Source organism: Stomoxys calcitrans, chromosome 1, assembly GCF_963082655.1.
Source record: "Stomoxys calcitrans chromosome 1, idStoCalc2.1, whole genome shotgun sequence".
NCBI classification, from domain to species: Eukaryota; Metazoa; Arthropoda; class Insecta; order Diptera; family Muscidae; genus Stomoxys; species Stomoxys calcitrans.
In genome coordinates, this window is record NC_081552.1 from 5,217,379 (window position 1) to 5,231,134 (window position 13,756).

Sequence of the window (13,756 nt, forward strand, 5' to 3'; positions counted from 1 at the left end):
TTGGCCCAGATCGCTCCAGATTGAGATATAGCTGCCATATAGACCGATCTCTCGATTTAAGGTCTTGGGCTCATTAAATCACGATAGCGGACGAACGCGTAATCTGTGCACTTGAACTTTTGCACAGATACTTAATATTGATGTAGGTCGTTGGGGATTGCAAATGGGCCATATCGGTTCAGAATTAGATATAGCTCCCGTAAAAACCAATCTTACGATTAGACTTCCTGAGCACCTGGAAGCCGTACATTTTGCCCGATTTGGCTGAAAATTTGCTCGTAGTGTTCTGTTATTACTTCCAACCACTGTGCTAAAAATAATGCGATGGCAACTCTTTTTTTGAGTACAGTGTAATGTGTAAAAACATCATAGACATTAAAGACTAAACATAAACATAAACATTTACACCCATCAGCAACAATACGCAGTTTGACACCCCCAATATGCTGTTCGCAACGCATTTTCCTCACATTATTGGAATACAAGTTTGCGAAATTGTGAAAAATTCAAATCATTATAGAGGAATTTCAAATTCATTTTTATCTGCCGTCTCATATGTTTAAGTCACGTGTGTGTGCAAATTCCTAGTGTTTCTGTGCAAACGTTTCCGGTCGCGGGATGACAATGTGTAATAGCCAGCGTTTAGCAAAAGATTTACGAGCCAGGCCTTTATTCTTTTGTCTGTTTTTGGTGAACTCTTATCCTATTTTAAAATCTGGCCTCAAAGTTTTACAATCGTTTTGTGTTTTACAATAAAAAAAAAGTTAAATGTGCTATTCCTTCCCCTTTGGGTTCTGAGTGGGAAATGGAGAGAAGATTTTTCTTTTATTTCATTTTTCGTATGTTTGGGTGCAAATTACCTAAAAAATCATCGAAGCATTAGGCAATAAAGATATTTGGTACATTTTTTGGTTTTCTCTCTTTCGCTCAGCAGCTCAACATCATTACGCTAAGGTTTTTTGTCTTTGGTTTTGTTTTCTTCATGGCAGTTAACAAGCGTTACACCACATTTGACCAAATTCCAGCTCATACGACAACCACTCTGTAAATCCTTTACTTTTGTTCAATTTTTTTTTTGTATCCCTTTTATTGGGTCTTTATCTCAGGGCAAAGAAGAGAAGCTAGCCGTGGAAAAATACATATTTTAGATACTAAGCTCTAAAATGTGCCCAGTGGAAAAAGTACTTAACACATGTGGGTTGTCGCACATAAATATCAAAGTTCGTGGAGCCGCATGGCGGCTGCTATTCATCCTGCTGCTTTTGGTCTGTTTGGCAGCCGTTAGCAAAACCCTTAACGAAGCCATTGAGAGTAGCATGAAAGGGCGAATGGATGGATGGATGGATGGATGGACGGACCAGAACGCAGCCCAGAACTTTGTCACACTCACCCACACATAGTCTTTGTCAAGTACATTGTTCTAACAAAGTGTGAATTTGCACTTTACAACATTGTAAGCAGCAACTATTTTCGTCACACTACCCAAACCAGAGACACCCTAGACGAAAGCCACCGGAAGGAACATATAAAATTGTGGCTATAGAAGTATCATCATCCTCAGCGATGTCAACATCATCGCCACATTCAAAAAGTACATTTTTCAAATATTTCGTTTTTATTCCCTGTTAGTTTCCTTTTACAGCCACCAGTATGAGTGGTGATGGAGGGAGGCTTCGTGGGGAAAGACCAGCCAGTCCTTTCATGTGAGTATGTGTTTATGTCCTTGTAATTCCTACATTGTCACATGTGGTTAGTTTTACAACTATTATTTGCTTGTTTGTTATTTTTTGTTTTTTGGTAGAAGCTGTGCAAAATTTCAGCCAAGTAGTACGTTTTGTTTTTCTGCCCCATTTGCGATTTTTCTTAAGCGTAACCACATTTGCAAATTGAGCTGTTAACATCCTTTTTTTATACTCTCAAATCATTTTATCCCGTTTGGCGGGGTTTCTATCTCTGGTTGTGTCTTTTTCGTTCTTCTTAGTCGCGCTAATATCTGTAGATATTTGTGTGCAAACATTTTTAAAAACTTTTTTTTTTTGAGACGAAGGGTGTAAAAAATATTAGGACTGTATTTTGGAAGTTAGAGTTACAACAAGTAAAAGCGTGCTAAGTTCAGCCGGTGTGCTATATTCCCTCCAACATGGATCGCATACAAGTCAAGTTCCTATTGTACAAAGTCTTCATACAAAATTTCAGCAAAATCGGATAATAATACATCCCTCTAGAGGCTGAAGCAATCAAGATCCGATATCGATTTATATGGCAGATATATCAAGTTATGCCTGGCACAAGGTTTGGAAGTCATAACAAACTCATCGTACAAAATTTCAGCAAAACCAGTATGAATTGCGCCGTCTAGAGGCTCAAGAAGTCAAGATCCACGTTCGGTTTATATGGCAGCTATATCAAAACATGCACCGATATGGCGCATTTACAACCCCAACCGACCTACACTTGGAGGAAGTATTTGGGCAACTTTTCATGCGCCTAGTTTTACCCCTTCGAAAGTTAGCGTGCTTTCCACTGACAGAGACAGACAGCCAAACGGACGGACAAGGCTAGATCGACTTGAAATGTAATGACAATGTTTCAATGTGTTACAAACGAAATGGCGAAATGGCCCTCGGGCCCGAGGCCCCCCAAAATGATTTCGTCTAAAGGAAAATTTAAACTAATTTCATTCTAAACAAAGAATTTCAGTAAAAATTTTTAAAATGATAAAATATCATATTTATCATATTCTACAAAGAATATGATAAAAATACCAGGCCAGGGCCGTCAGACTCAAGAGTCAGAGTCGAAAACAAACTCTAGCGGCGACACCAAATAGGAGACGCTGAGTCTGGAGTCAAATTTGAGCAGCAGACAGACTGGTGGTGAAGATGTTGTTTACTAATTAAAGTTTTTCCACTTTTTATACCCTCCACCATAGGATGGGGGTATGCTAATTTTTCATTCTGTTTGTAACTCCTCAAAATATTCGTCTAAGACCCCATAAAACATATATATTCTTGATCGTCATGACATTTTAAGTCGAACTAGCCATGTCCGTCCGTCCGTCTGTCTGTCGAAAGCACGCTAACTTTTGAAGGAGTACAGCTAGCAGCTTGAAATTTTGAACAAATATTTCTTATCAGTGTAGGTCGGTTGGGATTGTAAATGGGCTATATCGGTCCACGTTTTGATATCACTGCCATATAAACCAATCTGGGATCTTGACTTCTTGAACCGCTAGAGGACACAATTCTTTTCCTTTTGGCTGCAATTTAGCATGAGGTGTTTTATTATGACTTCCAACAACTGTGCTGAGTATGGTTGAAATCGGTCCATAACCTGATATAGCTGTCATATAAACCTATCTGGGGTTTTAACTTCTTGAGCCACTAGAGGACGCAATTCTCATCCGATTTGGCTGAAATTTTGCATGAGGTGTTTTGTTATGACTTCCAACAACTGTGTTAAGAATAGTTTGATACAGCTGCCATATAAATCGATCTGGGATCTTGACTTCTTGAACCGCTAGAGGACGCAATTGTTATCCGATTTCGCTGAAATTTGGCATGAGGTGTTTTATTATGGCTTCCAACAACTGTGTTAAGAATAGTTTAAATCGGTCCATAATCTGATATAGCTGCCATATAAACCGATCTGTTTTCTTAAGCCACTAGAGGACGCAATTATTATCCGATTTGGCTGAAATTTTGCATGAGGTTTTGTTATGACTTTCAACCACTGTGCTATGGAGGTATATTCATTTTGTCCTTCCGTTTGCAACACATCGAAATATCCATTTCCGACCCTATAAAGTATATATATATATATTCTTGATCAGCGTAAAAATCTAAGACGATCTAGCCATGTCGGTCCGTCTGTCTGTTGAAATCACGCTACAGTCTTTAAAAATAGAGATATTGAGCTGAAACTTTGCACAGATTCTTTTCTTTTCGGATTTTGCTGACATTTGGGACAGTTAGTTGTGTCGGGCCCTTTGACATCCTTCTTCAATTTGACCGAGATCGGTTCATATTTGAATACAGCTGTCATATAGACCGATCTCTCGATTTAGGGTCTAAGGCCCATAAAAGCCACATTTATTGTCCGATGTCGCCGAAATTTGGGACAGTGAGTTGTGTTGGGCCCTTCGACAATCTTCTTCAATTTGGCCAGATTGGTCCTGATTTGGATATAGCTGCCATATAGACCAATGTTTCGATTAAAGATTTTGGGCACATAAAAGGCGCATTTATTGTCCGATGTTGCCGAAATTTGGGACAGCAAATTAAGTTAAGCATCTCGACCTACTTCTGCAATATGGTACAGATCGATCCAGATTTGGATATAGCTGCCATATGGACCGATCTCTTGATTTAAGGTTTTGAGCCCATAAAATGCGCATTTATTGTCCGATTTTGCTGAAATTTGGGACAGTGAGTTGTTTTAGGACCTTCGTTATCCTTCTTCAATTTGGCCCAGATCGGTTCACATTTGAATATAGCTGCCATATAGACCGATCTCTCGATTTAGGGTCTTAGGCCCATAAAAGCCACATTTATTGTCCGATGTCGCCGAAATTTGGGACAGTGAGGAACCTTCGAAATTCTTCTTCAATTTGGCTCAGATCGGTCCAGATTTGGATTTAGTTGCCATATAGACTGATCTCTCGATTTAAGGTTTTGGGGCCATTTATTATCCGATTTCGCCGAAATTTGGGACAGTGAGTTGTGTTAGGCTCTTCGACATCCGTATCGCATATGGTTCAGATCGGTTTATTTTTAGATATAGCTACTAAAAAGATCAATATTTTGTTAAATACAATTTTCCAAAGACTTATTAGTTTTTGGTCAACATGAGTCAATTTGGTCAATTAGTATTTGGTCAAAATCGGAACATATTTCGATATAGCAGCTATGGGGCATAAGGTATGCCTTTTTCACCGGATTTTAACGAAAGGTGGTTTACGTATGTATATACCCGAAGTGGTGGATATCCAACTCAATGCTATTTTACTTGTTTTTACAAAAATTGATATGTGACATTTTCAGTGAAATATTGTACAATATTTATCTGACAGTAAATGTTACATAGTCAATTTGACCCAAATGTTTAACAAATTTTGTTTGTCATACCAATCTAAGCTAATTTTTCCAACACTCATCATACATTTATGAACAATTTGTAGATGATGGCATAAACAGCCTTAAGCTATATATTCGGCCTAAAATTGTGATTGCTCTATTATGTCATAATCGCTACCTTGCTTCCAGATGTTTCATTAAATGTTCGTTTTCTTTTTAAAGCAATCATAGGTCTGCTTCAAAACGGAAACTATTTTCTCGCCTCGTTGCACTAATTTAATGTTAAAAGTACTGCAAAAAAGTCAAAAAAAGGAAAAGGCTGTAAAACTGACAACCACCAAGTTACTCACTTAGACCATCCCAAGCCCCTTTTAGCGAAAAAAATACATCTATGACACAATTGCTAGTGCCTGCAAAATGTTGTAGTCTGTGTAACCCTCGAGTTTACTTTGCTAAACATATTGCCCTCAAGCAACGGGTAAATGTGCAATCTTAAAAGTTATTTTATTTTTCTCATTTTATTTATACACAATTTTCTTTGCCCTTAAGGATTGGAGGGTGAGGAAAACGTGGAAAAGATGAAAAATATAAAAAATATTTAAATACAAAATCCATAAGGATATAAAAATATTAATTTTCATTAAATTTTTGTTTCTCTAAGTGCATAGTGTAAGCTATCAACGGCGATAACCAGTACTCGTAGAAAAATTGGTGTGCTGATATCAGCAAACACTGTCGGCTGACATTAATTAAAAGTTTTAAACTTAAACTTCAAAATTTTTCAACTTCTGAACAATTATTGAGGCATTTGCTTTATATTAATAAAAAAAAATTGCCAATAAATATACACCCAGAGAAATCATTGTTTGGAATTCGATTATTGGTAGAATGTGATGATAATGGTAAATAATTTTTAATTGTCAGCAACAAATATCAGTCATTTTCTTAGTTCAGTAGTTAACTTGATCACGATACTATCGAAAGTATTAAGTGAAGATGTTGAAAAGCAATCTATTGGTTGGGCCAATCATTTGCATAAAAAATAAATAAGTTGTTGTATCGACTACTTACTATTTGAAAATTCCTAACGGAGCACAAGCAAAGAGTTAGCTCAACTGCGATTTCAGTCATATGCATATAATTTCTGTTTTAGTTACATTTTCTGCTGTTTTCAAATGGTAAAACCAAAAAACACGGTCGAAAATGTCATTGATAAAGGGTGATTTTTTAGCTATTATATTTTTGGCAACACTGGTTTAAGCAGCTCACAAACGTTTCGTGTTTTGTTTCACTGTCAAACATCTCCAGTTTAACCTTGAATCGTTTAACAAACGAACATCTCACAGTGGGAAAAATGTGAGGACGGGTACAGATATCTCTTTGAAATTTATGGCTGAGGTGTAAGCGAGTTCGTGTGCAAAATTTCAAGGCCCTAGGTGATCCGGGCGGCTCTTGGCAGGCCCCCAAAATTGGTTACTTTGAAAAATTTTTGGGGCTGCCAAATCTTCATTGGTGGTCCGATTTTCAAAATTCTGGATTTTGTATTTCTTTTTGAATTTTGCAGATAAAATTGTCCTAAAAACTAATAAATAAATTCTGCCCGATTTTTTTTTACAAAAATCCCCAAAATACCACTTTAGGGCAAAGATGGTTTCAAAATAGGCATTTTTTAGTAAATTTGCTGTGGAGGATACAAATATTGTAAGGTGCAAAATATTTTTTGCATGGGTTTAGAGGACGTATGGAGTTAAAAAAACATGTGTCCAATTGTTGGATCTGGAATTTGGAAACTTTGTACGCGAGGTTTTTTTCACTTTTAATAAAAAATTGCCTATTTTTAAGTACATACAGCACCCGTTAAAGTTGACATATTTTGTTCAAATTTTGTCTTAAAAAGCATCTACTATATATCCTCTTGACAAAAAAAGAACAAATTAAGGTATTTAAGCAAGTTTTTTCAATAAAGACGATTTTAAATAAAAGCAGACTACTACAATTATATATGTGCTTTTAAACAACAAATTAACACCTTAAAGTGGCAAATTGTTTCATTAATATATAGTAATGCCTCATTTGTTGTTTAGAAGTTTAAAAATGTTGTATGGATTCTATCAAAAGTTTAAAATTTTAAATTTAATATCAGCAGAGCGTGTTTACTGGTATCAGCAGACAAATTTTTCTGGGTGTACTGCAAATTTTCCTATGAACATTCCATGAAGGAACAGAGGCAAACTTCTCACCTATAAATGATTGCTGTCTGATTAGGCTCAATGATTAGGGACTATCTTTTTATAGCCGAGTCCGAAAGGCGTGCCGCAGTGAGACACCTCTTTTGGGAGAAGTTTTTACATGGCTTCTATGCATAGCATAATACCTCACAAATTTCGCCATCATTAGGAGTGGAAAACTATCGCTGAAAATATGTTCTAATGTTCTGGCCCCCACGCGTTTAGCGTCTTAGGAGGGTATGCTAACTTATGCGCTAATTAATATGTAAGGTTGCCCAAAAAGTAATTGCGGATTTTTCATATAGTCGGCGTTGACAAATTTTTTCACAGCTTGTGACTCTGTAATTGCATTCATTCTTCTGTCAGTTATCAGCTGTTACTTTTAGCTTGCTTTTGAAAAAAAGTGTAAAAAAGTATATTTGATTAAAGTTCATTCTAAGTTTTATTAAAAATGCATTTACTATCTTTTAAAAAATCCGCAATTACTTTTTGGGCAACCCAATAGTTATTAATTAATATGTAATTATTTCAGTAAAAGAAGTAATTTAATGTGTAGTTGATTTTGTTGTTTGAACCTGGCAATCTCTATGCCCTCTGAGTTTGAGAAATTCATTCAGTACTACTCTAATGTTTTGCTCTTAAGAGTACCATAAACTATCATAGACATACCGTTAACTGGTCTAAAAACGCAATATCGATATTTAGATAGCTATCAAAATTTACCCAGTTCCATAGCATTCAAAACAGGTTCCATTTGGGTTTATGATCATAGTACTATAAAATAACAATGAATAAGGTTGCGTGTTATAATGATGAGCATCATCATAATCATCTCAACTTACACTAGGGGTTAACATAATACCAAGTTTCAAACAATGTTAGAGATTTTCTCCAAAAAAAATTTGCCTGAGAATGAATCGTTTCCTGGAAGCACAAATGCGTTAGCTCATCTATACAACCACTTGGAATTGTTGCATAGACTATACAGCAGCAATGGGGAGTTTATGCAGTAGCAACAAGGAAATATAGTGCAACTCATAAAAATGTAACATTGGCGGTGGCAGGAACAAGTAACACCACAAGCATTACATTCCGTACAAAAGCTCTAAAATAAGTTGCAAGCTAGGAGAAGGGAAGAGAGATGTGATGAAACCAAAAAAAAAACAAAAAACCTGCAGCAAAAATTATGAAGCACAATCTGCCACATGCAACATAGCAGCTACTGTTTGTTTCCTCTTCATCTGTTTAGTGTGGTGGCTTGATCACAGCTTCCTTTTGTTCATTGTGGCAATGAGCAACTGCCTGTAAATCACCATACCAGCAGAATTGTCTGCTACGTCTCACCCGCTGCCATTACTTGGCTGAGGCTAAGACTTTGACTGCCGTTGCTTCTCGATATTCAATGTTGCTGCAATAAATGTTTTATTCATGAATTTAGCTTTGCGTCTGCTTGACTTGTTCACTAGTTATGCTAATTTTCTTATGTTGGTGCGCTCCTGCTGCTCCTTTTCCATTTCCATGTTAGTCAGTTCGGTTCGGTGGATCTGATGGTATGTACTACCTATGTACGAGTATATCAGGCACGTTCATATCTCTCTGGCTTGCCTGGGCATTGGAGAAACGAACTGTGTGTTTTTTTTATTCTCCTACATTATCATCATCTTGCAATGCTGTCCTCGCGCCGTTGGTGCAAGAGGCGGCACAGCTCTTTTCAAGATTGAAAACATGTTGCTAAACATATTGTTTTTGCCGCCACTGGAGGGCCATATCAAATCGTGAGGCTTACAATGCAAACAACAACAACAGCATAGAACTATCTAATCTGATTGACGAAAATTGTACAAAATGTTATTATGGTTATTATTGATTGTCGTTTATATGAGGTAATGCGATGTGTGGGCGGCGAGCAATATGGGTGGGCAATTGATAATTATACTGCTGGAAAATCCGAAATAATCCTCTATGAAAAAGGAATAACTTAACAATACCGTTATTTGATCAGAAGCGGGACTGACTACAAATAGGGGGGATTTGGGTTTGATTCCTAACAGGGGCCACAACACTGTGAGTCAAATAGTATGTTATCAAGAACTCACGACAAACCATTTGACTGTCATTGTATGACCTTAAATCTATGTTTATCTGTACCACAAATGGCAAATTTGCTCATGAACTTTCTAATTAGGAACAGCGTTGAGACTTCTCATATCAATGGGAGAGAACCCATTTTAGAAACCTTTAACATGTTGACTGAAATACTCCCACAATGACAATGTATAGTGGGGTATGATCACCGCTGAGAAATGTTGACTGAAATACTCCCACAATGACAATGTATAGTGGGGTATGATCACCGCTGAGAAATGTTATTTAGGTTAGGTTGAAAACAGGGTGCAGATATAAATCCGCTCCATGCCACTATGGACATACACCTAAGACAGTAATCGGCTTGATGTGCCCTCACAATACAAAAAAAAGCAACCTCGAAAAAGAAAATCAAAGTTAGGAAGTCCATGCTACTTACAAAATCCGTAATTGTTTTCCATTCCCCTTCCCTACGTTGGTTGTCTGGTATAGTGTCCCCACCTAAGTGCCGGTATCTGTAAGACGTCAAAGCCGGGCAATGACAAAGGAAATACTAAAGGGTGATTTTTTTGAGGTTAGGATTTTCATGCATTAGTATTTGACAGATCACGTGGGATTTCAGACATGGTGTCAAAGAGAAAGATGCTCAGTATGCTTTGACATTTCATCATGAATAGACTTACTAACGAGCAACGCTTGCAAATCATTGAATTTTATTACCAAAATCAGTGTTCGGTTCGAAATGTGTTCATTCACCATTCATTTCTGGTTGAATGGCTACGTAAATAAGCAAAATTGCCGCATTTGGAGTGAAGAGCAACCAGAAGCCGTTCAAGAACTGCCCATGCATCCCGAAAAATGCACTGTTTGGTGTGGTTTGTACGCTGGTGGAATCATTGGACCGTATTTTTTCAAAGATGCTGTTGGACGCAACGTTACGGTGAATGAACACATTTCGAACCGAACACTGATTTTGGTAATAAAATTCAATGATTTGCAAGCGTTGCTCGTTAGTAAGTCTATTCATGATGAAATGTCAAAGCATACTGAGCATCTTTCTCTTTGACACCATGTCTGAAATCCCACGTGATCTGTCAAATACTAATGCATGAAAATCCTAACCTCAAAAAAATCACCCTTTACAACGTCTCATCATCGTCCCCGCATGTCCTAAACATGCTATCGCTTGCCGCCCCGATTTGACATAAGTGAGCTCGTAGTTCTATGTGTCCCGTCCTGATACCAATAGCTATACTGCCCTTCTTCTTTTTTCTTTCAGTAATAGCCTCGTCTTCTCACGATTTGGACCCCCCCATAGAGGGAATATGGGTGATCTTAGGATACAGTGGCAGACTGCTAAACAGACCCACTTAAAGAGTTTTAGTCTGCTGTAGAAACAGTTTGCAGTTCTTAACTTGTGGGCTTGGGCATAAGGCTCTGTAATCGTACTCACGACTCACACACTATTTTCTTTAATCGTGTTTTTGTCATGAAAATAAAAATTGGAGCAAAATATACACTAATTGCATTTATGTATTGTATATAGATTTGATCTCATTTTTTTATTTATTTTTTATTTTTATAAAATAACTAGCCGAACCGGGCCCGCTCCGCTGCGCCTTCTTTAACTCTCTAATATCTTTTTAGGGTGAGGACACTTTGTCCTGAATGCGGATATCGAATTCGTGCCATTGTAGCCTATGACGCTGAACGCGTTCGAATCCTGGCGAGAACATCGGACAAAGCAGTGGTTGGCGACATTTGCGAGGTACAATGCCATGCATGGTTATTTAAAACATTTTCCCCCAAAAGAAATGTCGCACTGCGGGACGCCGTTCGGATTCGGCTATAAAAAAAGGTCCCTTATCATTGAGTTTAAACTTGAATCGGAAAGCACTCATTGATGTGTGCTTTCCTGGTGTTTTTAAAAATTAGGGTAATGAGAAGTGCTTTTTAGGGGAGGGATGACACCTCAGACATTTCAACTTAAATATGGATATCAAATCCGTGCTGGACTTCCAAATCCCTTTAATTTGAGCCCCATATTGCCCTGGCCAGTAAATATGAACCGTTTGGGGGTGTATTGGGGCTGAAGAACCGGCAGATTGCACTGAAAATGTGTATCAAATTCATTCGTTATTCCCAACGGATATGAAGTTCAGTTTAGGGGGTGCTTTAGGGCGTACCCCAAAACACTTGGCTCCGAAATAGGATATCAAATTCATTTTCTACTCTCAAATACCTTTCATTTGAGTCTCATATTGTCATAATTAAACACCCCATTTCGCGTATCTTTAGGAGGAAAAGCGCCACCTAGACTTGAACACAAATTTTAATGTCATATTCGTAATCTACTCTCTAATACCTTGGGTGACCCTCCCATTACTTGGACCTAATGTTTTATGCCATATTTGTAATCTACTGCCTAATAATTTTCATTTGAGTGTCATATTGATATGAACTTCTAATATATTTGTTTAGAGGAGTTTTGGGGTTTGGGGGGCCCGCTGGGTACTTGGACCCAAATTTTAATGCCGTGTTTGTTTTCTGGTCTCCAATACCTTTCATTTTATACCCTTGTTGTGCCCATTGGATCACTTTCGGATATGGATGGCCTTTTTGGGGTAATGGGGGTCCGCCTCCACCTGATATCTAAATTTATATAGGTTATGTTCCCTTCCAGACAAACGTACACAATCTATGAAAATTTTAAGGAAAATCGGTTCAGTCAAGTATCATAAAGTCATAATGGGTCTAATGGCGTTTTTGAGGGGTGGTGTGACCACCAATACTTCGATCTGATTTTTTTTTGCCAGATTCGAAATCTACTCCCGAATACCTTTCATTTGAGACCCATATTGAAACGAATGTCCAATATGTCTGTTTGGGGGAGTTTTGGGGTTGGGGCGGCCCGATGGGTACTTAGACTCAAATTTTATTACCATATTCATATTCTACTCTCCAATACCTTTCATTTGATACATATATTTTCTCGATCGGTCCACTTTTGATTTTGGGTTGTGTTTTTGGCATAAGGGGGAGGGTTCGCCATATTTCCTTCCAGACCACCCTACACAATAAGCGAAAATTTTGAGAAAATCGATTCTGCCGTTTTTCAGTCTATACGGAACAAACAAATCGAGTCACGTATATCCGTGATTGGCTAATGTGCCCATTTTGGCCGTTTTTGTTGGGCTGGGGTGAATCCCTATACTTCGACATGAATTTGTATGCCAGATTCGTTATCTACTCCCGCATACTTTTCATTTAATACCCATATTGTCCTTATCGGTCATCTTTTGATTTGGGGTGGTGTTTTCGGGGTAACGGAGGAGCGTTTGCCCCCTTTCGTCATCAACAAATTATTATGCCTATTCCTACTTCGCGACCATATTCGTATTCTACTCCCGAATACCTTTAATTTGAGTCCCATATTGTCATGATCGTAAAATAAACCTATTTAAAGGGGGTTTGGAGTTAGGGCGGCCCCCCAGGTACTTGGACCCCACTTTTATTATGAAATTCGTACTCTACTCTTGAATACATTTCATTTGAATCCCATATAGTCCCGATTGTTTCAATTTTACTTTTGGGGTAAAGGGGAGGGTCCCGATATCAAAAAATTATATAGCCTATATTTCCTTTGAAATTTTAACACAATCTGTGAAAATTTCAAAGTAATCGGTTCAGCCGTATAGACTCAAAGTCTATACGGAACAAACAAACAAACACAATTTGAATTTTATATATAAGATTATAACATCATTAAGATTTTTACTGTTGTGATGTGTGATTTTCACTGTGTCACTCAAATGTATCACCCTTCTATGTGAAGAGTATCACCCTTACTATCAGTTACTCATGGTTATAATCAGTTTTATAACAAAAGCTGATGTAGCTTATATCAATATTCTCAAAAAATTTCTGTTTTTCATCATTTTTAATATACCAATATTTCTTTTCATCGACTTACATATCTATCTGTTACAAGTATTTCACTAACACTTGGCTTTATTTATCTAAGTTATAATTTGATAATCACTACCTGCACAGAAGAAATCTATCAAAAATATACAATAATTGAAAGTAAAATTGTTTTCAATTAAAAAATTATTTGATTCAATCATTTTTTAATTGAATATAAATTTTTTTTACCAATTACAGTCCGGATTGAAATTTTTGCAATTGTCAATTAAAGAATTAATTGATTCAATTATTTTTTTTTATCTGAAAGAATTTTCAATCACACTTGCGATTGAAATTGTTTTAAGTTTCAATTAAAAATTAATTGAATCAATAATTTTTTTGATTGAATCGAAAAAAGTTTGAATGACAAATTGGGCTTAAACCCTATACCCTTTCGTCATC